Source organism: Phyllostomus discolor, chromosome 9 (genome assembly GCF_004126475.2).
Source record: "Phyllostomus discolor isolate MPI-MPIP mPhyDis1 chromosome 9, mPhyDis1.pri.v3, whole genome shotgun sequence".
Classification (NCBI taxonomy): domain Eukaryota; kingdom Metazoa; phylum Chordata; class Mammalia; order Chiroptera; family Phyllostomidae; genus Phyllostomus; species Phyllostomus discolor.
In genome coordinates this window covers 45045572-45069565 of record NC_040911.2, presented here as the reverse complement: position 1 = coordinate 45069565, position 23994 = coordinate 45045572, and the positions used below count along the sequence as shown (strand labels likewise).

Here is a 23994-nt window from a genome sequence, read left to right as displayed (position 1 = left end):
AGTGGTGGTGATGGTGCCAACCACAAGGTAGAAATGAGACCTGTATGTTCAGAGACATCTGGAGCCACGTGTAGTGAGAGCAGGCCCGTGCATGTTTTCTCGTTTCAGCCGATAATGTTTTTTGCCTATGTTGCTTGTACCTAGGGACCTACGCAGAAATTATGACATTTTATCACAAACTCCATAATCCAAAGATGACCCTCAGTGAGAATATAGAATTTTGTCAATTTTGAAACTCTAAATTAACAATAGTAGAGATTTGCAAACAGCCACAATGTTTTTCAAATTTTCATGTGCCACAGAATCACCTGGGGAATTATTAAAAAGCAGTTTCTAGGGACTCCTCCACAGTTCTCATTTACTAGGCCTGAAGTCGGGCTGAGGCATCATATGTCCAGCAAGCTCCTTGGTGGGTGTTGGTACAAGTAGTCCCTGGACCAAATTTTGAGATGTGCTACCTTAAGGGATCTCATCTTAATGACTTTTCAGCTCACTAGCTATTGTCTTGTACACATTTAATCTGTAAAGATAACTTACTGTAAATAAAGAGTACTAATTTATGAAAGAATGTTTAACCTAAAAGAACGTGTCCTGACCTTGGACTGAGAAAACCTGGTTTCACTTAGGCTGGTTCATTACTTATCACTTTTGTGGCCCCAGGTAATTTTGTAAAATTTAAAAAGTAAAGAAAGTAGGATTAAGGGATAGCTTTATTACCTATTAAATGGGAATGATAGTAATTGCGTAGCATAATGGTTAGGAGTATTAGATGAGAATCTGAGTGAAAGTGCATGACTCTTAATACATCTTCCAGTGAAGTTGGTTTCCTTTCATTATGATTGATGATAGAAAGATGGAGTAGAATCAGATAGTGAAGAAGAGATGCTCCCATGAGTAAATGTGATCCTGCTGATTAAATCATACTGAGCTATTTGGGTCTTGGAGATCCAAATATAAGTTCTCACCTTATAACGGTGAAACTTAAAATGATTAAAAGTTTTGTTTTCTTTATATATGATACTATTTTTAGTGTTATATAAAATATAAATGGTCAGATTACATTATGAAATCTGTGAGTTAACATTTTTTTTCTATGTGACCATAGAAAAAAGTCTTAAGTCATGTCTAAGGAGGTTCCACATGTCACATAAGCCCCATATAGGGGCAACAAAACCAAACCAAAATCATTTGTCATGTACAATTAAATTGCTTCAATTTCTTAGAAATTGCTTCAATTTCTAGAGGGAGCTTCTGGTCCTTGGTGCTACAGTTGCAATACAGGGTCTGAAGAAGCTTTTCTGACAGCGGAGTGCCCCTGTCTTGGTGGAGAGTACCAGCAAGACACAGAGTTATTTAACCATCTTCAGGCAACTGGTAACAATGTGCCAAACATGAGACTTTGAACTTTTGTAACATTCTGTTTCTTTGTTCATTGCCTTCTCCATTTATTTGTTTATTTCACAAATACTTGTGGAATGCTGATGACCCTAGTACCTTGCTGGGTGCTAGGATTATGGCAATGAACAGGAAAAACCAGGCCTCCACTCTCCTGGACCCTGTCTTTTAAGCAGTGGGCAGGTGATGAACATAGAAACAAATATGATTTCAGGTAGTGTTGAGTGTTCTGAAGCAGGACCAGGCCACAGTGACCACAGGTGTAGAGGGCTACTTTAGACACTGTCATTTGGGGATGTTTAATATTTTACTGAGCCCTTCTTGTCTGCATCCCTTCTCTGCAAGCGTGACATCAGTTCTAGGTTGTAAGTAGTCACGGGTAGGGACCATGTCTTTAATCACCTTTGTGCCTTTGGCCTAGTGCAGTGCTTTGCAGTGGACCCATGTTAACTGCTGAATAAATGGCCTTTACTCTTGCCACCTTATCTTTCTGTTGATACTGTTTTCACTTAGAATAGATAAGCCTTCTTTCTGGTTTAATTTCTCACACTATCCCACTTAGATGTGGACTTACCATGAACTAACAAAGCTTGTATTTAAATTAGAATTTATAATTTTATAATCTTGTTCTTAGAGAAGGTCCCCAAATGGCAGAAGCTTCAGTGCTCACAAAACCTGCATCTGCCTCTAATCCCAACCCACAAAACTGCAACTGTAGTTACCCAGAATCCAGAACTTTGTGGTCAACTCTTTTTTTTTTTTGAAGTATCTCAAGGATGCACAGGGGAGACACGTTCAAAGGCATGAATTTATTACTTGTGACTTGACTACAATAAGTCACTGAACCTCTTGGAGACATACATTCACATATAAATGTCCAGAACAACCCCTTTCTATTTGCTACAGAATGATTGTATTGTGAAAGCACTTTTCGAGCTGTGAAGATGTATATGATAATACTCGACAGTTATTTTTAGAGAGTTAAGATGGCAAACATTTAGGATAAGGAGAATGTCTTTGGTTTCTTTCATGCTCTACTCCCACTCTTCCTTCCTGTATTTGTTCTCTTAATGGAGTATGTCTTGAGTATTAAGGAGTGCCAGCACTGTGCAGGTATCGGTGATAGCACGGTGAACAAAGTTAACGGCAGTGCCCACTCTCGTGGGGCTCCCTGTCACCCAGGGCGCATGGCTAAGTCATTGCGTGCTTGGCACATGCAATCCACAGTGACATGTGCTGTGGAAAGGGAGTTGGGGCACTAAATGACCACAAAGGGAACTCTACCACCCAGACCCTGGGGTGTGTGGTCACTGAGGAGAGGTCCCACTTGAGACCAGAACGATGACCTAGAGTCGGCACATGATGGAGGAGGGGGAGGGCCTGATGGAGTCTAGAGGAGGTAACAGAGGAGGTGTTTGAGGTGACTGAGCAACATGTACAAAGGCCAAAGGGAAAGGAGCTTGGCTGCTTCGGGGGGCGAGGTGGGGGGGGCTGAAAGAAATTGCATCTGGCTAAGGAGCCAGATGGTATGCACGGATAGTCCGTGACAATGAGGTGAGCCTTAGAGGCAGCTGAGGTCAGAGTTCAGAGCCCTGAGAACCATGTCATCCTGAGGGGTGCTGTGGAGCCAGCGAAGAGCTTTGCCTCATTGGATGACATGGTCAAGTGTGATTTTTAAGAAAGTTACTGTGGCTTCTGTAGTAATTTAGGGAATTTAGTTTTTAAGAGACAGTATATCAATTGTTAAAATTACTGTATCGAGTCATTTTTTTTGAGTGGATGAATGACTCAGTAAGCTCATTAATAAATTCTGACTTCAAGGAAGCCTAACTTTATAGGAAATGCTTAACCTTAAAAACTTTATTTTTTCTATGAAGTAAAACTTAACCATACTTCACAAAATAGCAATCATTTCAGCAAACCTGTGGATAAATCCTTTACATATAGTAAGTGCTCAATAGCCAGTAGCTGTATTAGTGTCCAGGAAGAGTTAAGGGCATTCTGAACTACAAAGTGGTAGTAGAAAGAGAGGGAAGTGAACCATTTGAATAATGTTAGGAGGTGGCAATTTGAGGCTTGGTGACCTTTTGGGCTTGGGAGGTGAGGGAGAGGGGGAATGGCTCCACTTACCGCCCCTGGCGGCGTTGCCGAAGGTGCTGTGGAGGGCAGGAGCTGAGCCTGAAGGCCCTGCCTGGACATCTGGAGAGAGTTGCCCAGGAGCCTTCACACAGGAGTCTGCAAGCCAGAGAAATCAAGACATCATTAATATAAGATGGGCATTAAAGCTGTGGAAGATGAGTTCCTAGAGAGAAGGAGGCAGAGGAATCTGCAACGGAGGAGAGTAGAAGGGGAAAACGGGAGGTAAAATGTGTTTCATGAAGGAGCAGTGACCAGAGCAACCAAGCATCCAGGGTGATACTCTGCCTGGTGCACAGGTTTGTGATGATGTTGGTGACCTGGCAGTGAGGAGTCCAGAGAATAATAGCACTGAGTCCCCCTGTTGTGCACAGGTTCTTCTGCATCTGAGCTTTCCTTTCACCCTTGCCCAGTGCATCCTGAGGATGGAGCAGATGCGGTGGGTGGAGGAGCAAGAGGAAAGCGAGTCAGTGGGAGAGCTGGCACACAGCTGCATGGCTGGGATGCCTGGGTGCGCATGGGAAACCAGAAACCCAGGTCTGGTATTCAGTATATCTTATCCATGGTGTTCTCTTTTTCTAAAGAAGTATATTGAGAAGCAAAGGTGACATTGCCAAAAATACCTACCTCCTATGTAGATAAGGGACTGTATTTAAAATTGTGACAGGCAGCTTAGATGAAAATGCTAAACAAAGATTTGTCATATTTTTAATGCAGACCATAAAGGCTCTAGTGTGTAGTTTCAGAGTTCCAGGAAAGGGATGGCAGCTTCTTTATTCCCTTAATTTGCTCCTTTTCTCCTCATGATAACAGAAACAATGCTACCGGTGGTAAAATATTCTTGATCATAATGGAACAGAAATATTGGTGTTGTCTTGGCCATTACTCAGAGACAAGCACCAAAATGCCCCATGGGTGGTTAACTAAGAAATCAGAGAATGCTGAGGTAGAGTTGCGAGTTTTTCTAAACAATAGTGCAAAGTATTTCTGATATACACAAAAAAGTTGAATACCTGTATACCCAAGATCCATCTTAAATAAAATGTTCCCCCAAATGGCTCAATTTTCCCAAGTCCTCCACAACTGTACTGCTCCCAGAAGTTGCTACCTTTCTGAATTTGTGTTTATCATAACCACAAAGTTTCTTTATTCCTTTTCAAATCACTATTTCTATATCACGAAATCTGTGGTATTGTTTTTAATGTTCAAAAAACTTGAAATGGCATGTTCTAAATATCCTTCTGCAGCTTGCTTTTTTCATTCAGCATCATGTTTGTCTGTTATATTTGTATCTGTCCTATTCCATAGTATATTTCTTATTAGTGAGACTGGGGGCTTTAACCCAGGTCCATTACTTCCTTACCCATCCTTCAACAGGGTCATGCTTCCACCTCCGAGACGTGGTACTTGCTGTCCCCTGGGCCTGGGGCATTCTCCCCCATCACACTGTCACAGCTTCCTCCTTGCTTGACACCCCCACCACCTCTCACCCTGTTTAACACTACCTGTTTCCCTTCCTTGCCTGCGGCTCTTCATATTACTACATATTTTGCTTATTTAGAGTATGTTTGCTGCATGTCTCCCCAAACCAGAATATCAGCTTTGTGAGGATGGGGCTTATACCTGTTTTGTTCACTGCCATTGACTCCAGTTCTTAGAACAGTGCTGGGCACATAACAGGTGCTCAGTAAGTATTTAAATGGAGTTATTGAAAATGGAGCATGAAATAATCTCATGAATTTAGGAGCAAAAAAATCTAGATGAATCCTTAACATTTTATTCAGTGGATATAGTTTTTTTAGAAGTGATTTAACTTTGAATTGTAAATACAACCTTAAAAAGTGACACTCCTGATGGGAAGATAAGAGCTTGCCCGAGTGGCCTGCAGGATCAGTTGGGACACAAAAGATTTGGTGTGTGTGATGGACCAAAACCTTACTGCACTGAGCGGTAGTTCAGACATGCTTCCTGGGGTGACTGTTGGGTTCTGGCCATTTTCAATTAACTTGGACTGGGGACGTTTCATGCTCATTATAGTCATTTTCCCCCTCCCCCAGAATTAACATACATTGTTAATACCGCCCCAGATATACCATCTGGCCTGCCTCATTCTTTCTAATTTTAGCAGTCTAAGGTAAACAGGGTTTTTTTTTTCATACCAATGAATATTCCATTGTCTTATAATTTGGAAAATAATTTGCATACCTCTCATTTTCACCCTTTGTATTTAGTGAGGTTGGTTTTTAATTCTGAGCTCTTGAACACCAAGTAGATAAGAGGTTTTGATTAGGCATGCATTCTAATTAAAATGAATGATAATTTTTCATTTGGCCCACCATGGAAAATTATAGGTATAAAAATAGATATTTATGTTTACCTATTGAAACTATCATTTATAACTTAGTTTTGAAGAATTTCTTACCCAAAAAGATTTGTAGAAAATGAATTTTTTCGGGCAAAAAGGGTGAAGGTGGTCAAAAGTTACAAACTTCCAGTTACAGGATTAAAGTTCTGGGGATGTAATGTAAAAAAATTAAAATAACAAAAAAAAAAGAAAATTAATTTTTTCTGTAAATCTCAGTATCATGCCTAGACTTTTGGAGGGTAGAGATTCAGAATTTCTCTTTATCTAGCTCCTGGCATTCAGAAGGCCTTGGTGAAATTAAATGATCTCTTTTCATGTTAAATTTATCTTTAGTTCCTATATATGCTTTTCATCTTGTGCTGTTAGTGACTCGTACTTGCAGGAGGCTCTAAAATCAGCATGACAAATTGAATGTGCCTATTCAATACGGGGGGAGTTGACTTGAGTGGTAAAGAAGATATCAGCCTAGAAGTTTTCTAATAACTGAAGATTGGGGACCTGCATCCTTCATACTCATTCCTCGTGAACCCCGTCAGTGGGTAGCCCTCATGCATAGGTTTACCGAGACAGATAGGTGTTCCACCTTTCTGGACCCGTCTGTATCCGGAGTCACTGAGTTCAGGATGTCTGACAACAGCCATTACTCACTGAAGCTATTATATTCTTCAGGATGAGCAGTCAGGATTCTGTCTCAGGCCCTGCTCAGAAAAGCTGATGTTTTGAAGCTCCTTTTAAAGACTCTGTAATGACATAGATAATTGTTTTTTTTTTGGCTTTCTAGTGAAATGGAATTGCCTGATAGAGCTGTCTTGTTTCTTGGCATTTTTTTATCTGATACCGAAAAGAGGATGAGGATGAAAAGCATTTCAGTAGAAGTACCAACATCATTACAATCCTCATAAGCATTAAGTATGCATTTACTGTTTCTCCTAAAGAAGGTATTTTACTTGGACGGGGTATGGAGGACACTGCACCGATTTTATTGCAGCTGCCGGATGAAGGGAAATTGGTTGGGTAGTAGAGACTCCATCACTTTAGGTTGTCTCGAATAACAAGATTTAACAGGTCTGTGCTTTCTAAAATCATTCTCCTTAGATCTTTAAGTTCTACGAAGATATATATTTCATATGTTTTATATTGTTAGTAGATACATAATTTCTGTATAATTACCAAGTATATATATTATAACTATAATATGTATATAGTATTTATATGTATTATAATCAGTGTGGAAGTTTTAGATCAGATTTGTCATATGCAGTAAATTATCTTTTTATGTTATACAATCTATACATTCAGTCTCAGCTTAGTCATGTTTTCTCCGCTTGTAAAGTATGGCTGATAATACTAGCCTCACTTGGGTTTATGTGAAGTTTATGTGCACGAGTAAATCCAAAATGGGAATTGTAGTAAACTTGACTCCATTGTGTTACTGTCAGGATGATTATTCATATTACTAATGCTTTATAGAGTTGATTTCAAAATGCCAGTGCACAGGGCAGTGCCCAGTCCGTGTGAAAGGTTCCTAGGCTGTGGCATCCCTCTTGGGTAAACTGCGTGTTGCTTTGGTAGTCGGGGTCTCGCGCGGACTGTCAGCGTGAACACGCCCTGGGCTTTCAGGCCCTGCTCTTCTTGGGCCCAGCAGGGTGAAGTGTAAGAAAGGGCACCAAACAGGGGAATTTTGCTACTTGACTACTCTCACTTTTGCATATCATTTTAATTAAATGAAATGAAATAGGACACATCTGTTAAAACTGGGTTTCCTGCAATGGATGGATAAAAGTGAAGAACTGAAATAAGCTAGAAGTTGATTTCACTGCATGAACTTTATTGTGCCTGACCACTGCCTCTTTTCCATTGCTTTGGAGATTGCTCCTCCCTCCTTTCTTCTGATTATTTGGGGCTGTCGGCATAGGCTGCCTGCTCCCTGGGTAAATGGGAGGCAGGTGGTCCAGACCTTGCCATGCATGCTTCTCTGTTCCTGGGCTTGGGATCCAGGCCAACTCAACATCCTCCCCTAGACTCTTCCCTTGGATAGAGGAAAGGTGGCCTTAAATGTCTAGTGTTTGAGGCTGAAGAATGTGACCTCCTTGCTCGACCCAGAAATCATGATGTCAACAAGAGATGAGATTATGTTTTAATGAAGCAGAATCCCTGAGGCCTCTGGAGCTGCCTTGTTTCCTGCAAATGACCAATGGAAATGACCGGAATATTTTTTGTTTATATTTTGAAAGTGGCCAAAATATTTTTGTTTCTATTTGTTAATTAAAGATAGTAGGAAAGCAGCTGTTAGCAGTATAATAAAATAGTAAAGATCCCAGCCAATCACTATATGAGAGGAAAGTTAAGTAACCTCTTTATGCTTCAATTTCTTCAATTGGGAATAATAATAATAGTACCCACTTCATGAATTTGTTGTGAGAATTAAGTAAATTATTCTTTTGGATGTATATACATATATATTATCCATATAAATCATGTTTATTTTTTAAAGATTTTATTTTCAGAGAGAGGGGGAGGGAGAGAGAAAGAGGGAGAGAAACATCGATGTGCAAGAGAAACATCAGTTGGTTGCCTCTCACACATCACCAACTAGGGACTCTGGCCCGCAACCCAGGCATGTGCCCTGACTGGGATTGAACTGGTGACCTTTTGGTTCCCAGGACGGCACTCAATCTACTGAGCCACACTAGCCAGAGATAAATCATTTGTTTAAAATATATACTTCAATATCTATTAGTAGGGCATTAGAAAGGTATATATACATATTTTAAAATCTTTTGTATTAAATGATTTTTAAAACCAAAAAAGCTGTGGTTTTGGACAATCCTTCTTAAAAAGGTTCAGCAGAGCCCTGGCTGGCATAGTTCAGTGAATTGAGTGCTGACTGCGAACCAAAGTGTCGCAGGTTCGATTCCCAGTCAGGGTACATGCCTGGATTGCAGGCCATGACCCCCAGCAACCTCACATTGGTGTTTCTCTCTCTCTCTCTCTCTCTCTCTCTATCTATCTATCTCTATCTCTATCTCTATCTCTATCTCTATCTCTATCTCTATCTCTCTCTATCTATCTCTCACCCTTCCCTCTCTAAAAATAAATAAATAAAATCTTAAAAAAAAAAAGGTTCAGCAGGATGAATGTTGTTATTGCTGTATGATTTCTCCTCACTGCCCTGGGCCAAGTCCAGTGTAATTCCACCTGAATGGAGGAAAAGTGTCATAAGAAGCTGGCATGGAACCTGAATGCAACACCTCCATCAAGCCAACTCACATTCACTTTCTCCTGATTAATAACCAATTTGTTAACATAGTGCGTTTGACATCTTAAAAGGCGACATCTACAGGAAATATCTAATATGATGTAATACTTATAATTTTCTGATTAGAAAGCACATTTACAAAGATGTCAAGTAAAAACAATAAAAAATACATAGTCTGCATAATGTGATTTATGGTATATTGTAAAATGGAAACGTGTGTTATTTTGTATCTGTTGGTTTGCTTTGTTATGAATTTACTGTTTTAAGATTTGGATCAAAAGTTGAGGAGTAGGTGTGCACTCTGAAGGTTTGAACTTGGATGAAATTTTATGTTGAAAGGCTGATTGATGACTGCACTTGCATATTTTTGAAGCTGAGTACAAAAAGATGAAATGCATACAGTCTCTAAAAGATAGTTTATTATATATACCTTGCATGACAGATACCTTCTTTCATCTGGATACCGTTATATCTACAAATAGTCATTTGTTTTATTATTATTATACTGTAACTGTAAACATCTATTTGGCATCAAAGGAATAGATATGTCTGTTCTACAAAGATAACCCTTTTACTTTTAAAGAACCTCCTGAGGCTTATTGTTTGGTAGTGTTTAGTTGCAGTCTTGCTACAAGTTAAAATTTTAACCATTAATGTTATGTATTTTTATGGCTAATGTTGAGACTAGTTGTCACTATTTCAATATTTTATGACCAAGTTAATCACAGTAATATTTTGAATGCTGGCTGAGTTAGTCACTTATATTCATTCACTTATTCACCAAATGTTTCTTGAGTAGCTATGATGTACCAGACATTCTTCTACCCAGCAGTGAACAAAACACAGAAAATCTCTGCCCATGTGTCTTATACTCTAGTCTGATCTCCCATTATCTCTAAGCCTACAACACCTTGGTTAGGTAGATATTATCCCTAGTCTATAAATCCTGAGTGGAAGTTTGGGCTTTATATTCTTTTTTCCTTGGGAGGTGAGGAAGGGGCCCATGAGTGATGTGACCTAGAAGAGAAATAAAACCAAAGTTAATTAGTGCAGCATTTTCCAATTTTGTTCCTCCAAGTAATGGGTGTCAGTAAGAGTGTTATTCTGTGTAACATTGTTGGGGAAAGGCTAATTTAAAGTCCTACTACCTGCCTTTTTAATTATATGTCATATATACATTTTCAGATATGCTTTAAATAGCACTTTGATCATGGAAACATTGGGTTTAAATTCTTGAAAATATTATAAGTGGAGGAACAGTTTATTTTTCTGTCATTTTTATTTGGCAGTAACTTCAGTAACAAAATAATATTCATATGGGATATATATGAAGGTCTGTCTGGGAAAAGTCCAGCCATTGTTAATATAATGGTTTGTGCAACATCGATGTAACCTAGCAGCCTGGAGATTGGACTGGAAGGCGCATGTGTGAGCAATGATGACTTCACTGCACTAGTCAGTGGGGGTGGTAGACACCGTTGAGTGAGCATGTGTACTCTGTGGTCACCACATTCAAAATGACTGAGCGAGTAGAGCAACAAATAGGCATCAAATTTCACATTAAGCTTGAACATTCCTCCATGGAAACTATTCAGATGATTCAGAAGGCTGCAGCTATGGGCAACTGATTGGCAGCTTCATCACGACAATATACATGTTCATGTGTCATGTTTTGTACAGAGTGTTTTGGTGAGACATCAAATCACCCAGGTGGCTCTGCCCCCTCTTCAGTCCAGATTTGGTGCCCTGTGACTTCTGATTTTCCCAAAACTAAAATCAGCTTTGAAAGGGAAGAGATTGCAGACCAATTAATAAGATTCAGGAAAACATGACAGAAGAGTTAATGGCAATTGGGAGAATGGGGTGAGGTCCGAAAATGCTTGCTTTGAAGGGGACTGAGGTGTCATTGTCCTATGTACAATGTTTCTTGTATCTTCTTCAATACATGTCTCTATTTTTCATGTTGCATGGCTGTATACTTTCCGGACAGACCTTCCTATTATTATACTTCGGCATTTTCTAACCAGGCCATTTTTAATTCACGGGAAGGTGCCTCCCTGCCCTGACCTGGCTCCCTTCCTTTATTATGAGAAGGCAGCTTGATTGTCTCTTCTGGATTAATATTCCGTGACTCAGAAACATGTCCAATTTATACAACTCAGAAATAAATTCACTGACCTAGTTTATTTGGCCTTATTTTCTTCTTGATTTGAATCATATTTCTTTTTCACGCATCTCTCATTTGATGCCTTTGAAGCATTGTAGATTACTGTGAATTGTTACTAGTCAGTGTATTATGAAGCCCAACAATAAAACAGGAAATGCATCAGGGTACCCAGGACAAATCCTGGACTTGCCCCCCTCCAAGACAGAAGAATTCCATTCCTGAGCCGAATTTGCTGCTTTGCTCTGCACAGATGTTTTAGGTTTGGACTGGTTGGTACTCACCAACATTTGTATAGTGCTCTACAGTACAGATCACAGTAAACTGAACAGTGTAAAGTCCAGGTAACTAACTACTAGAGGAAAAAGTTTCAGCTATTACTGAGCTGAATCTACTGCAACTTCAGGGAAAAGAAGGTAAATCCTTTCCAAGGAAAAACAAAGACTGCCTCATGTGTTATACAGACCTCACAGTTGAATGTAAGATGATCCCAACATCACCTCACGTGGCAGAGGTCCTAAGTGACTCAGGAGGAGACATTGGGAAGTGTGTCCTCCAATTTAGGAGGTCCCAGCATTGCTCTGTAGAGCCCCCTGAGGGCACTGATGGTAAGAGATTACCAGTAGCTGGTGGGCCCAGTGTCTTCTTTTGGAAAAATAGCTTAACGGGTTCAGAGGAACCAACCTCTGCTCTTAAAGCATACTGGGCACTGGATTTACTGAGCTATAGCAGTTCTCAGTTACATGTGATAGCTGTTTTCCTCAGAATTTTTGAAATGGAGAAAATTAGGAAATGACGTGGACACTCCCAAAGAACTGAGAGTAGGTGGCTAGAAGAACAGGCCTGAAGAGGACAGAGTCAGTTTCCCCCTTCGGTACTGGGGGTTCTGAGCTGCTGTAGTCTTCCCGAAGACAGCCCCGTGCTTGTCTGCCTCTGCCTGTGGACGGCCACGCACAGCACTGTGGCCCAGGGATGGACGTCGCTGGAAATGCGATTGTGCTTTCACCAGAAAACAACTGTTGAGGATTTGTTGTCGTTTTAGTCATGTTTTCCTGTCTTCACAGCTTAGCGTGAGTCGTTTCCCTGCAATTTTTCTCTCTTATCAACCCTATAATTTTATTGTAATAACTCACTGCGGGATGTCTCTTGACACACATCCAAGCTGACATCTCTGCCAAGCAGATTGCCTGCTAATTTGCCAAACAAATGGGTTCAGACACTTTTTAGTGAGCTTCTGCTTATTCTTTTTAACTTTGAAATACTTGTATCAAAAGAAAAAGCTCAGATCTTCCATTTTAACACTTGATCCTTTTTATCTGCAAATACCTATCTATGCTTGTGGCAGGGTTGTTTATAAGTAATGAAAAAAAGGGAAAATCCTAAAGGTCCATCAGGAGGGGACCAACTGTGTAAATGTTTTTACATGCCCACAGCAGACAGCCAGCCAGTGTTTAATGTGAGGAGATCATTGTATCTATCTAATAAGGAAACTGTTAAGAAAAGGTATTGAAAATATCTTGCTCATTCGTTAGTTCATGCAACAATATTTACTGAGCGCCTGTCACCGAGTACTGAGCATTGTGTTCTGGGAACTGGAGATGGATCAGGGAACAAGCAGAGAGATACCCTTACAGTCCTGAAGGCTCTACTCTAGAGGTAACAAGCCAAAAATAAACCCTAAATTAATACAGAGTGAGAGGGGTCTGGTAAATATTATGGAGCAAAACAAAGCAGGGAAGAGGAGTAGGGAGAGTGGGTTGCACAGTTAGAGAAGGCTTCAGGAAAAGAGAGCCTGGAATGGAAGCTAGGGAGCCTGTGGGTATGGGTTGGAAGTGCGTTCCGGTGCAGAGTGTGAGGTGGAGGTGCACCTGGTGGCTTTAGGGATGGCAAGGAGGCCAGTGCAGCTGGCATAGCAAGAAGGGGAGTAATTGGAAGTGAGGCCAGAGAAGAAATAGGGCCATATGTGTTACTACTTAGGCTTCTCTGGGTGCGATAAGTGATTGGGGGCTTCTGAGCCTAGGAATGCATGACCTGCTTTCATATTTTAAGAGATGAGCTCTAGAAGATGTGTAAAGAATAGACTCTGGGGGGGGAGGAGAAAAAAGGGTCAGGGAGACCAGTTAGGAGCTCAATACAGTGATCCAGGTAAGGGATGATGGCAACCATGTCTAGAGCCATGAGATTGGTTAGGCTTTTCAGAGACTGGATGTGGGTGTAGGTGGAGATGAGCACAGCTGTAATGATCGAGCTCTGAGGATCCAGTGTCTCCAGTGAGGTGGGGAGCATACCAGGAGTTCGGTGTCAGGACTCCCAAAGGAGAAAGTGTTCAAAGGGTGGGCGGTGGTGACCGTGCCTGGTGGTGCTGGTGGAACGATCGTGGTGCCGAACCGTGTGTATAAGATGCATCTCTTCTGTTTACAGGGGAGGGATTTGTTCACATATTTGTGCTTGACTATGCCTAGAACATTTCTGAGGGAATACCAAAAGTCTTGACAGTGTTCTCTGTGGAGGCCTACTGTGAGAGAGAGACTTTTTCATTTTAAAAGTCACGTTAATTTTTAAGTGCAGTTAAGCCACTCCAAGAACATTCAATGGAGCAACTGCTACCTGTCCCTTTCTCCTCTTCTCTTTCTTGGCCCTGCTTTGAGCATTTCTTCCTACGGTATTGTGCTAAACCTCCACCCTCTCAGACTCTCAGATTGCAGTCTGTGCATCTTCTCATTTATTCACTCATTCACTCACGTACTGAGTGCCTGATTGTGCCAAGGATTGCTTGAAAGGTTTGATGATAGAGCCATGAACTGAAAAACACAAACTGACATATTTGTTTTTAGAGCAATACGCAGCTCTGCTCCCCCACAGCTAATCTCTGCTCAGTGTGAGGAGTCTCATCAGCTTTAGTGATTCTAAAGTATTGTTGTGTTGCATTCTGGTTTAAGACTTTATGGCCAATCCTTGAAGCCTAACTGTAACTTATGACATCATTTCCGTGGAAAGTAGGGTTTTGGGCTCTGAATAACCATTGTGCAAATACCATTTTGGAATGTAATTACTTGGCAGTTGGCAATTTACCATAATCTGGTTTTAACCATTCTCATCAGCAGATTTTATGTAATAATCAACTCTTAGTTATCTCTGTTTACACTACATGTAGTAGTGTAAATATATAAACATTTACTGCTGAGTTTAAAAAAATCTGATTTGTTTAATTGTTTTGCTAAGGCTAATATTAAAGTGAGTGCATTCCTCAGATTTGTACCAACTGATAACCAGTAGGATAAGGTAGCTGTGGGCTGTGAAAAAGGGAGTGCTGGAAGTTCATGGTGCTGAGCATTTTGGGTGTAAGAAGTTGTGGAAATATAAGCCACCCTGGCAATTATTTCCATCAAAATGTCTTTGCGGGTTTTTGGGGGAGGGGGGTACTGAAAGGACTAAACTTCAGTTTGTTGAAAAAGTCATGTGGGAAACAACTGATAATATCAGGTACCAGCGGGGACATACTAGTCTCTCCTTGACCAGTGATTTCTGGCCTGAGAAATTCTCTCACTGGTCAGTGGAAGAGTAAGAGGAACAGCAATTCCCCAGTGCTTCTTTCATAGAGATGAATAATCAGAGGAGTCCTCAGTTGGGTGGGAAAGCTTGTCTTCACTTCCATTCCTTAAATATTGCCTTCAGCCCTGGTCGGGTCGCTCAGTTGGCTGGAGTGTTGTGCCTTACACCAAAAGGGTGTGGGCTCCATCCCAGAGCAGGGCACGTACCTAGGCTGGGGGTTTGATCCCTCTGGTTGGGGTGCACATATGGGAGGCAACTGACTGATGTTTCTCTCTCACATCCATCTCTCTCTCTCTCTCTCCCCCCCTCTCACCCTTCCTCCCTTCATCTCTTTCTAAAGTCAATGTAAAAACATTCTTGAGGTTTAAAAACAATACATACTGCCTTCAAGTGTGTCCTCTTAAGTTTGCGATTTCCAAAACCCACAGCATAGATGAGCCCTTGATCTTGTTTTTATCTTGTTCTTTTAAGTTTGGAGAACACAGTAGTTTTCCAGTCGTGGCAGGTGTCATTGCCCAGGAGGAGCACAGATTGTTTGGTAATGCACCGCTGGCCTGTGCTCCGAGTGTGGTCCACACAGATCCAGAAGCATCTGCAGCACTTGGATCTTTTTTTAGTTAAAGCAGCTTGCCCTTCTGAGAGCCCTATGTCAGTCATCAGCTCTCGGAGTAGCTGACTTTTTATGGGCACTTGAGTTTTGGTTCACTTTAATAGTCATTTTTTTAGTCAGGGACACGATGACCCCCCAAGGGTGAGGGTGACCCATGCCCAGGCCTCACTCTGCAGTTGCGGCAGGTCCTTCTCTGCTGAGAAGATCTGCTTCCAGCCATTGGTTTCCAGGAACACTTGGACTGGAATCCCAGGGGTGGTAGATGGTGCTCTGCGTCTGGAAAGTGTTTTCATGTTCTTAGAAATCAGACTCTTTGTTTTAAAGACTTACTCCAGTTTACTGCTTGCTTCCTCTTTTACTTGTTTACTTTGTTTTTCTTGACTTGCGTGCCATCTTTTCTGGCACAGTTGGCCTTGATTTTGAAACAGGGTGAGATTTTTGCCTGCTTTGCTAGTTCCTCCTTGCTGTGCCATTTCACTTCGCCCTGGTGGTGGTGCCTGGAAAGAGAATTACGTAAAAGGCTGTGAGAGTAGTTGTAACTGGTTCAGTACTGATGTTCTCTGCACATTTGAATTAGGAAGTTTCTGGTATTGTTTTTGCACTTCCCCATTTTTTATGCTTAGCCTCAATTCTCTGCTCACATAGTTGGCTCAGAGCTCATTTTAAAGCAAAGCTCCCTCCTTGTAAAACAGACCTGTTTGTGGCAAATGGTTCAAGAATTCATATTTTCTCTCCAAACTGAATTCCAAACCATGTTATTCCAGAAGTACCATCTTTAAGAGGACTTTTTAGGAAATGCTGTAAAGCAGAAAACTCAGTACCACCCAGCACTGTATGCAGTGGCAGCTGGAAAGTCTAATTATAGTCTGGGAAGCCCTTTGGGAATTACAGAAAGTGTTAGCAGAAGGCCTGGATGTAAATGACAGCTGTCTGCCTTGGGCTCCAGGGAGCCAGAATGCATATAGAATAAAGTGAAGTGTCCTGTCCAGCATATGTTGGCGTTAGACACTTGTGAAAATCACCCTACTTAGTGTTGGCAATAGTAAATTGATGGCCGATCACGGTGATAGTGTTGGCTCAGAAAGTGCTGTGAGGGAGAGAACACATACATTCCTTTTGTAGTTCAGAATCAGGTGTTTGAGACGTTCGATCATTCAGTGAACATTGATTTAAAGATGGCATAGGAAATAAATGTTACATACCTGTAATTTGGAATATCAGAATATTGTAGGTGCAGCTGTGCCTGTCTGCACTTATAGATTCTAGGACCAAGGAAGTCTCACCTTCTTATCAGAAACATATGGCGTGAGAAATATTCCTTCTGTTAAAAAAAACAAATCTTGAATATCAAAGCAATACTAAGAATATGCTAATGATTACTCTGAATAAATATATTTCTCAGAATTAGCATTTTTCATGAGGTGCATTTGAAAATATATTTTTTCTTTGTAACTTTTTTGTTTTTTACAGAGAAAAAAACAGTTTTGAAAATAAATAATTACCTGCAGGTGGACTGTAATACTTATGAGAGAAAGGAAATGTATTTCACAAGTAATCTAATCCTATAATCTATATTTTTACCATGTATATAATGTGGCATCTTGGTTACATTTTCAAATTATTCTTAGGACAGTACAAAAACATGTTCACTATTAGTGACTGGCATCATATATAAAAATGTATATCAACTTAACTTTTCTTATTCCTGTAAAGGGAAAATAAACCTTGCACCATAATCAATGGTGAGGATGGTACTGTGTTAACAGCTGCCTGGCATTATGTGCCAGTTAGGTTGGGGCAGGAAGGAAGAAGTGGTGCTTCGTGCCGGAATAATCATTGCATAAGGGTTGATGTCAGCTGTGTTGCCATTAAGAGTTGTAATTTAATACGCAAGACATATTGAAGAAAATGCTCATTTTCTATCACATTTGTAACCTTATAATTATGCTTTTGCCTTTGTATTGACCAAAACAAAGCCATTGCTACTTTTTGTTATTAAAGTGAATTTTACATTTAAAATGAAGCTTTAGCTTTGCTGTATCATTTTTATCATCAGGTTTCTGTTAGAACATACATTAAAATTGTCTTCATTTTCTACTTTGGATAAGCCATTATTACTATAAGATATATTCTGTACATACTGGATATAAAAATCTGAAATACATGTTATATATGAGATAAATAATGGCTAATGTTTGAGTATTTCATATGTACTCATATGTACCAGAGTTAATATGAATTATCGCATTTAATCCTTATAAGAAGGTAGATATGCAGATATGATTAATATCTATTTATTAAACTAAGACTCAGAGACATTAAGTCACTTTCCCAAAGTTACACAGCCAAGTAATCATGGAGCCAGTTGAACCCCAGCAGTCTGAGTATAGGGTTATTACTCCTAACCTCTCTGTATTGTTTGGAATGACAGCCATTTCCTGACACGGTCACAGGGGAAGTGCTCTGTAAGTACAGGGTGGGGCAAAGTATGTTTACAGTTCCTATGGAAAATGATACAATAATCAATAAATAATAATGCAAGAATAAACTCTGTTTCACATACTCACAAGTGGAAACCCACTTTATCCTGCCCAGTAAAGTCTCCATTTTCTAACCTTCAGTTTAATCTGGTCATCCAACCTTTTGTTTTTTTCTAGGTCTTTGTTTTCCTTTTATTTTATTTTATTATTTTTTTTTTGTATACTAGAGAAAGGGGAAGAAAGGGAGACAAACATCATGACCAAGAATTTAACTAGCAACCTTTCAGTTTTGGGGATTGACGCCCAACCAACTGAGCCACGCTGGCCATGGCTTTCCTAGGTCTTTAAACCCAGCACAAACACCTACCTCACTTTCTCTTCTCTTACTACTAGACATGTGGCTTTCTCCAGCTCAGTCAGTCAGGATGGATGAGGTTATGCTGCTATAACAACCCCAAGTCTCTGTGGTGTAAAACAGCAAAGATTCACATCTTGCTCAAGCTATATGTGCATTGTGGTTTGGCAAGGGGCCTTTACTCATGGTAGTAAAGGAGAGACCCATACCATCAAGGACGTTCAGTCCTACTGTGTGCCTAAAAAGAGGAGACCCTGAAGTTCTTTGGAGAGAGAACTGTTAGCTATTATAGCTGTCTGCTCCAACCAAGAGAACTGCATTCACTCTCCACCAATTCCTAGGCCCTGTCCTTTGTCCCACTGTATCCTATGGATCACCTCTCTGTAGAATACACTCTTGTCCCCTTTCTGGTGGTGCCTGCATTTTTACAGAGGTGGGACATAACCAGGTAAGCTATGTGAAGATGCGGAATTAGAGGATTTATCCTGTACCTGCATTTGCATAGCCAGCCAAATTAGATTATTATTTTGAGAGTGGGGTGGGGAGGGAAGTGACTTATGATGGAGGTAATGGGGAGGTGTAAAGCTCCCCATTCTCGTTGCTCCCCCAAAACTCATCTCTATTTTTATGACATTACAGTTGTTCCGGCCCTCATCTTTATCCTGGATCATTGTAACACATTCCTCACTGGTCGTCTTTTCTTTACTTTCAACCCTGGTTCTCTCCCTAATCCATTCTCTAGTTTTTAGCCATCATGCTATGTCTCACATACCAATCAGACATTACTACTCCAAGGCTTAAAACCTCCATAACTTGTACTCTCTTGCTTCTGCTAAGTGTTGATGAATTCCCTTTGTGATCTGATTCCCGATTGCCCCTGTAGCCTCCTCTGCCTTACCACCCTCAGCTCCCTCCCCAAACCCAGGCTCTCTAGCCTTGCTATCTTCTTTGGGTCTCAAATTTCACATTCTCTTGAAAGGAATTCCTGATCTCCCCAGTCTAGCTCTAGTGTCCCTTCTTCCTCATCTCATGACATTCCTCTTACAACTGTTTGCTTGTCTGTGGTCCCTCTAGTCTATGAGGTCTTCGAGGGTGGGAATGTTATCAGTATCTTTCTTTGTTCATCATTATGTTGCCTGCATTAACACATTGTGCTGTGTTGTTAGATGAAGGGACAACCAGCTGGGCAATATAATCCAGTCCAATTGCTCTCTACATCTTGTAAAGCTATTTTGTTTGTACTGCTGAATTTGACCAGAAAGAAAGTTCTAACTCCACCTGTATTCTTAAACACTACTTTATTCAGGAAACCTTTTGAAGTGATTTGGGTATAGCTTTTATACATTCTTAATCTCTAGCAAGATGGTTCCCGATGGTTTTTCAGCCCTATTTGTGGCATCCATTGCTACAGAGCAGGTGTTCTCTGTGTCTGGAAGGTTGGGGTGTGGAGGGCCCTTGAAGGGTAAGCACCGGGGTCACCAGAAAGGTATCTGGGACTTCTGGAATGCTGACTGGTGGTAGAGCTAAATTTACACACTTGATTAAAAGAACAACACGCAGTGTGGTTATTTCAAATGCTTCTCCTTCTTTTAGGATAATGATGCCTATGGTGAATTTTTGATTCTTCATTTATCACTCTCCTAAGTTCACATTTAAGTAAAAAAGTATTGATTTGAATTTGATAATTTTTATCTTATAAAACTTTATGGTGATGGGACATTTTTAAAAAGAAAACTAAGTTGATTTATTCAGCACTTATTTATGGAACAAATATGAGAGCTATGTTCTAGGCACTGTAATAAAAAGCTAAAAACTGCTTGCTCTGTGCTGAGGAAGAGCCCCTGTCAGGTTGGGCACCAGGTACTGGTTACGCAGTGTAGCCGGCAGTCTAAGAACTTGGGGACTACTCCTGAGCACTCATGAGGGGTTCCCTGTTGCCTGGGAATTGGGCTTAGTTTGTGTAAGGGGTGATGCTTCACGTGGTACCAAAGAAGAGTGTTGGGACCTCTGGGCCCTCTTAACACCATTAACAGGCATCATGTGTCCAATCATGTCCTCCCTGGATATATGACACAGGCCTGTGTCATATACAGGCCTGTGTCATATATCCTACAGATGCAGGTGTTCCCTACGTCCCCAATACTAGACGGTACCTATGTAGTTATATCACACGAATGCCTTCCCTGGCATGTAAAGAGTTCTTTTTCCTAAATACAAGCCCTTAAGTATGGCAATACCTGATTTCCATGTTAAAATACCACGCCTGTAGTATGGGGTGAGTGTGTGTTCTAGAAACACAGGTACCTCCTGACCTTAGTCTTAGGTTGATGTTTAGCTGTAAGTGACTTGTCTGTATGTATTTAGTTATTTTAATGATTACACCATATTACATGTTGAATAATAAAAAGCAGAAATAATCTAAATTGAAAACAAGGTTTCAGAGTCTGGGGCTCTGGAGACCCAGCATATAGCATGCAAATGTTACTGAATGGTAGATTAAGGAAGTGAATGGTTATGAATAAAGGGCAATTATAAAGAGAAAGATTAGAATCTTACCAAAACAAGGCAGAATAATAGCAAAACAACAAAAATTTCATTAGTAGAAATTCACTCAAAGTGCTTTGCAAAAGAAGCGAGCAGAGCAATTTGAAGCTGATTCCACGGTTTCTTTGTGTGAGCTAGTACCTCTGGTTTAAGCGTATCCTGTTCGGGGCCTGCAGACTTCCCCTTTTGATCTCCTTTGATTACTTTTGGTTAGTGATTCTGAAGTAGCAAACTGTGAAATTGGGAGATTAATGTCTTCATTCCCATTTAAACTTCCAACCATTTTTCTCCTCTTACCACATGGTATTCTCTTCCTTCGATCCCTACTATCCTAGGCAGCTGCCATGACTCTATGATGTCCTAACATCATCGACGGACTAACCGAAGTCCTCATGTCACCAGAAATGAATGCCTTGGTGTGTCCTTTAAGATTCAGTACTCACCCTGACTAGTGTGGCTCAGTGGATTGAGTGCTGGCCTGTGAACCAAAAGGCTGTCAGTTCAGTTCCCAGTCAGGGCACACGCCTGGGCTGTGGGCTGGCTCCCCAGTTAGATGTCTCTCTCACACATCATTGTTTCTCTTCCTCTTTCTCTCTCCTTTCCCCTCTCTAAAAGTAAATAAATTAAATGGTTTTTTAAAAAAGATTCAATACTTAAGGAATGATGTTCACTTTGGAAGGCCAAAAGGGGGTTGTTTGGGCCTGGTGGGGACCTGAGCCTTCCACTGGCTTATTTTCTCTTCTCAGAGTTAAAACATCCTCTCAGGCAAATGCAAACCAGTGTGCATGTTCATAAAGAATTGCTCAGCATCACTGGTCTCTGATTATGAAAACTGTTTCTTTCTTTACCCCTAGTGCATATGTCTGACTGAACTCTGAAATCTAGCCTCTTCTAGATTGGTCTTTGTGACATGGGAGACTGTTGAGCACTCTGAGGGTGATTAGAAGAACCCTCTATATATCATCTTTGTTCTCGTTGTTAAGCAGAGTGTGCTTTTTAATGTTTGTATGTCATCTCTGCCTAACTGCTCTGTGTGTTGCTTGTTAGACTTATTAAAAATGGACATATCAAATAGTTGTAGTTCATCAGAAGCAGATAGGGAATGAGGGAATGTGGAGAAAATGGAAAGATGGAAACAAATACTTGGCACAAACTTTAGAAAAACAAGATATTTCTGTGTGAGATACATCTGCTGTACTGGACAATGTTAATATTAAAATTATACTGTCATTAATTGTTCTCTTTTTTCCCATCACAAGAGAGAACATAGCTTGGAAAGTGGAATATTTTTGTTTTAATCATACCTTCTGGAAACTAAATGAAGATAAAATATAGGATAAGATAAGAGTTAGGCTCTAGCAATTATGATTTTATAGTCATGGTTCCTTGATACCCATTTCATTGTCTTCCTGCCTTACCAAGGGCATCATTGTCCCACATAACCTTTGTCTGAACTCTTTTCCATATCTCCCTCCTGAGAGAGTCCTGGGCTAAGATAATTATCTCCCAAGCTCAGATTTTTCGACAGAGTTCATGTAAGCACATTACTGAAAATGACAAGTTCACAGACATGATGGATGCAGCTGTGATTTTTCTGTCACAGTGACAAGGAGAGAGTCCAACCTGTCCCTTAATTTGTTTACTAATTATTATATTAGCACTAGCAATCCTTAAGGACTTTAAAGCTCTGAATGAGGAGGTAATATTTCATAAGTTTTGAGGATCTTTGCCCAAATCATCATTTGATTTTGACAAAATATTCATGTTTTTTCCCTCATTAATTTTGGAATAAATTGTAGCTGGGAGATAGTAATGAGAAGAATTGTTCCACTGGTCTAAAATGATGGCCTGTTCACCAGCCTCCTGTGTCTGTTATACTAGAATAAATGTGCAATATTTTACTTCTCAAAAATCATAAGAGGTATTTTACCTGTATTTTACAAGTGATATAAATTCATATGCATAGAGGTTAACTTCAATTCATAAAGCTGGTGACAGCTAAACTTTTAACATAATCCGTTAGATTTTAACACTTTGTAGGAGATAATTGACGTGAATTCGTGAAAGTGATTTTCAATGCTTATCAGTGTCTTTCATTTTAAATAATAATGTCCTTCTGGCTTTTATTGTTAATCTGCTTTTGAGAGAAACAAGGTTCAGTGCCAAATTGTTAATGCTAAATAGAAGGGTTATATGATGCCTCTTATTCTCACACTGATATTTTCTGTGCCCATTGGTTGCTCTGTTTTTTATTTGCTTGTTTGTTTGTTTTTGTGAGTTTGGACAAGCAGTAAGCTGCCTCTAGCAGTTCCTTGTCATATGGGAGACACCACAAGGGACATCAGTGTCACCACGTGGCATGGATGGGTCATTCTTTAAAGTGCTTTTCTGGATAATAGACACTTTTGATTTTACATCTAATGGAGTACCCCACTTTTAGATAAACATGGAGCAGAACAGTCTGCATGAGATAGGGGGCGATGTATTAATGTACAATTGCTTTTAATTCCAGTCAAGGCCAGCATGGGCTGTGGCTGAGCCTTATTCAGTCCCAGTAGCCACACTGCCCTGGAGGTGCCATGCATGCGGGGGCCATCTTTAGAAGTGGACTTGAGGAGGATGAGTCTCAGCAGTTCTTACAGCCCCAGATATGAGACCCTCATGCTCTCTCAGCCTTGTCTAGAGAGGCCCTACAGAAACCCATCCCAGTTGAAGAAACATCTGTGGCTCTATAATGTGCCTGGAGGAACGGGCTCCAATCCTTCCTGATTTCCAATGAATCAGCCCTGGAGATAACAGTGACTGTGCTTTTTCCAGTCAAGGACCTGAATATACCTTCCTCCCATAGTGGACCAAGCCTTTTAAATCTGGACTGTTGTCCCACCTTCTGATGTATTAAAGAATAGTCCACGTTGGCAATTTCTTAAAACCATTCTGAGAAACTAATAAAAACAATGGTAATAATAGCTATAATTCATTGGGTAATGCTACATGCTAGATATTTTCTATACATCATCTATAGTCCTCAGTGCAGCCTTCTAAGGTAGATGTTTAGCTCATTTAAAGATAAAGAACCCAAGATTTGCAAGGTCACACTACCCATGGTAGGGCTGGGATTCTGGCCCCTGCCTGTC

The 23994-nt window shown here is 40.4% G+C and overlaps 1 protein-coding gene across 23 annotated transcripts in view; it reads left to right on the top strand.

Moving 5' to 3' along the window:
* Positions 1-23994, top strand: part of EPB41L3 (erythrocyte membrane protein band 4.1 like 3) — a 202230-nt gene that overhangs the window by 67879 nt on the left and 110357 nt on the right. The window lies entirely within an intron of this gene.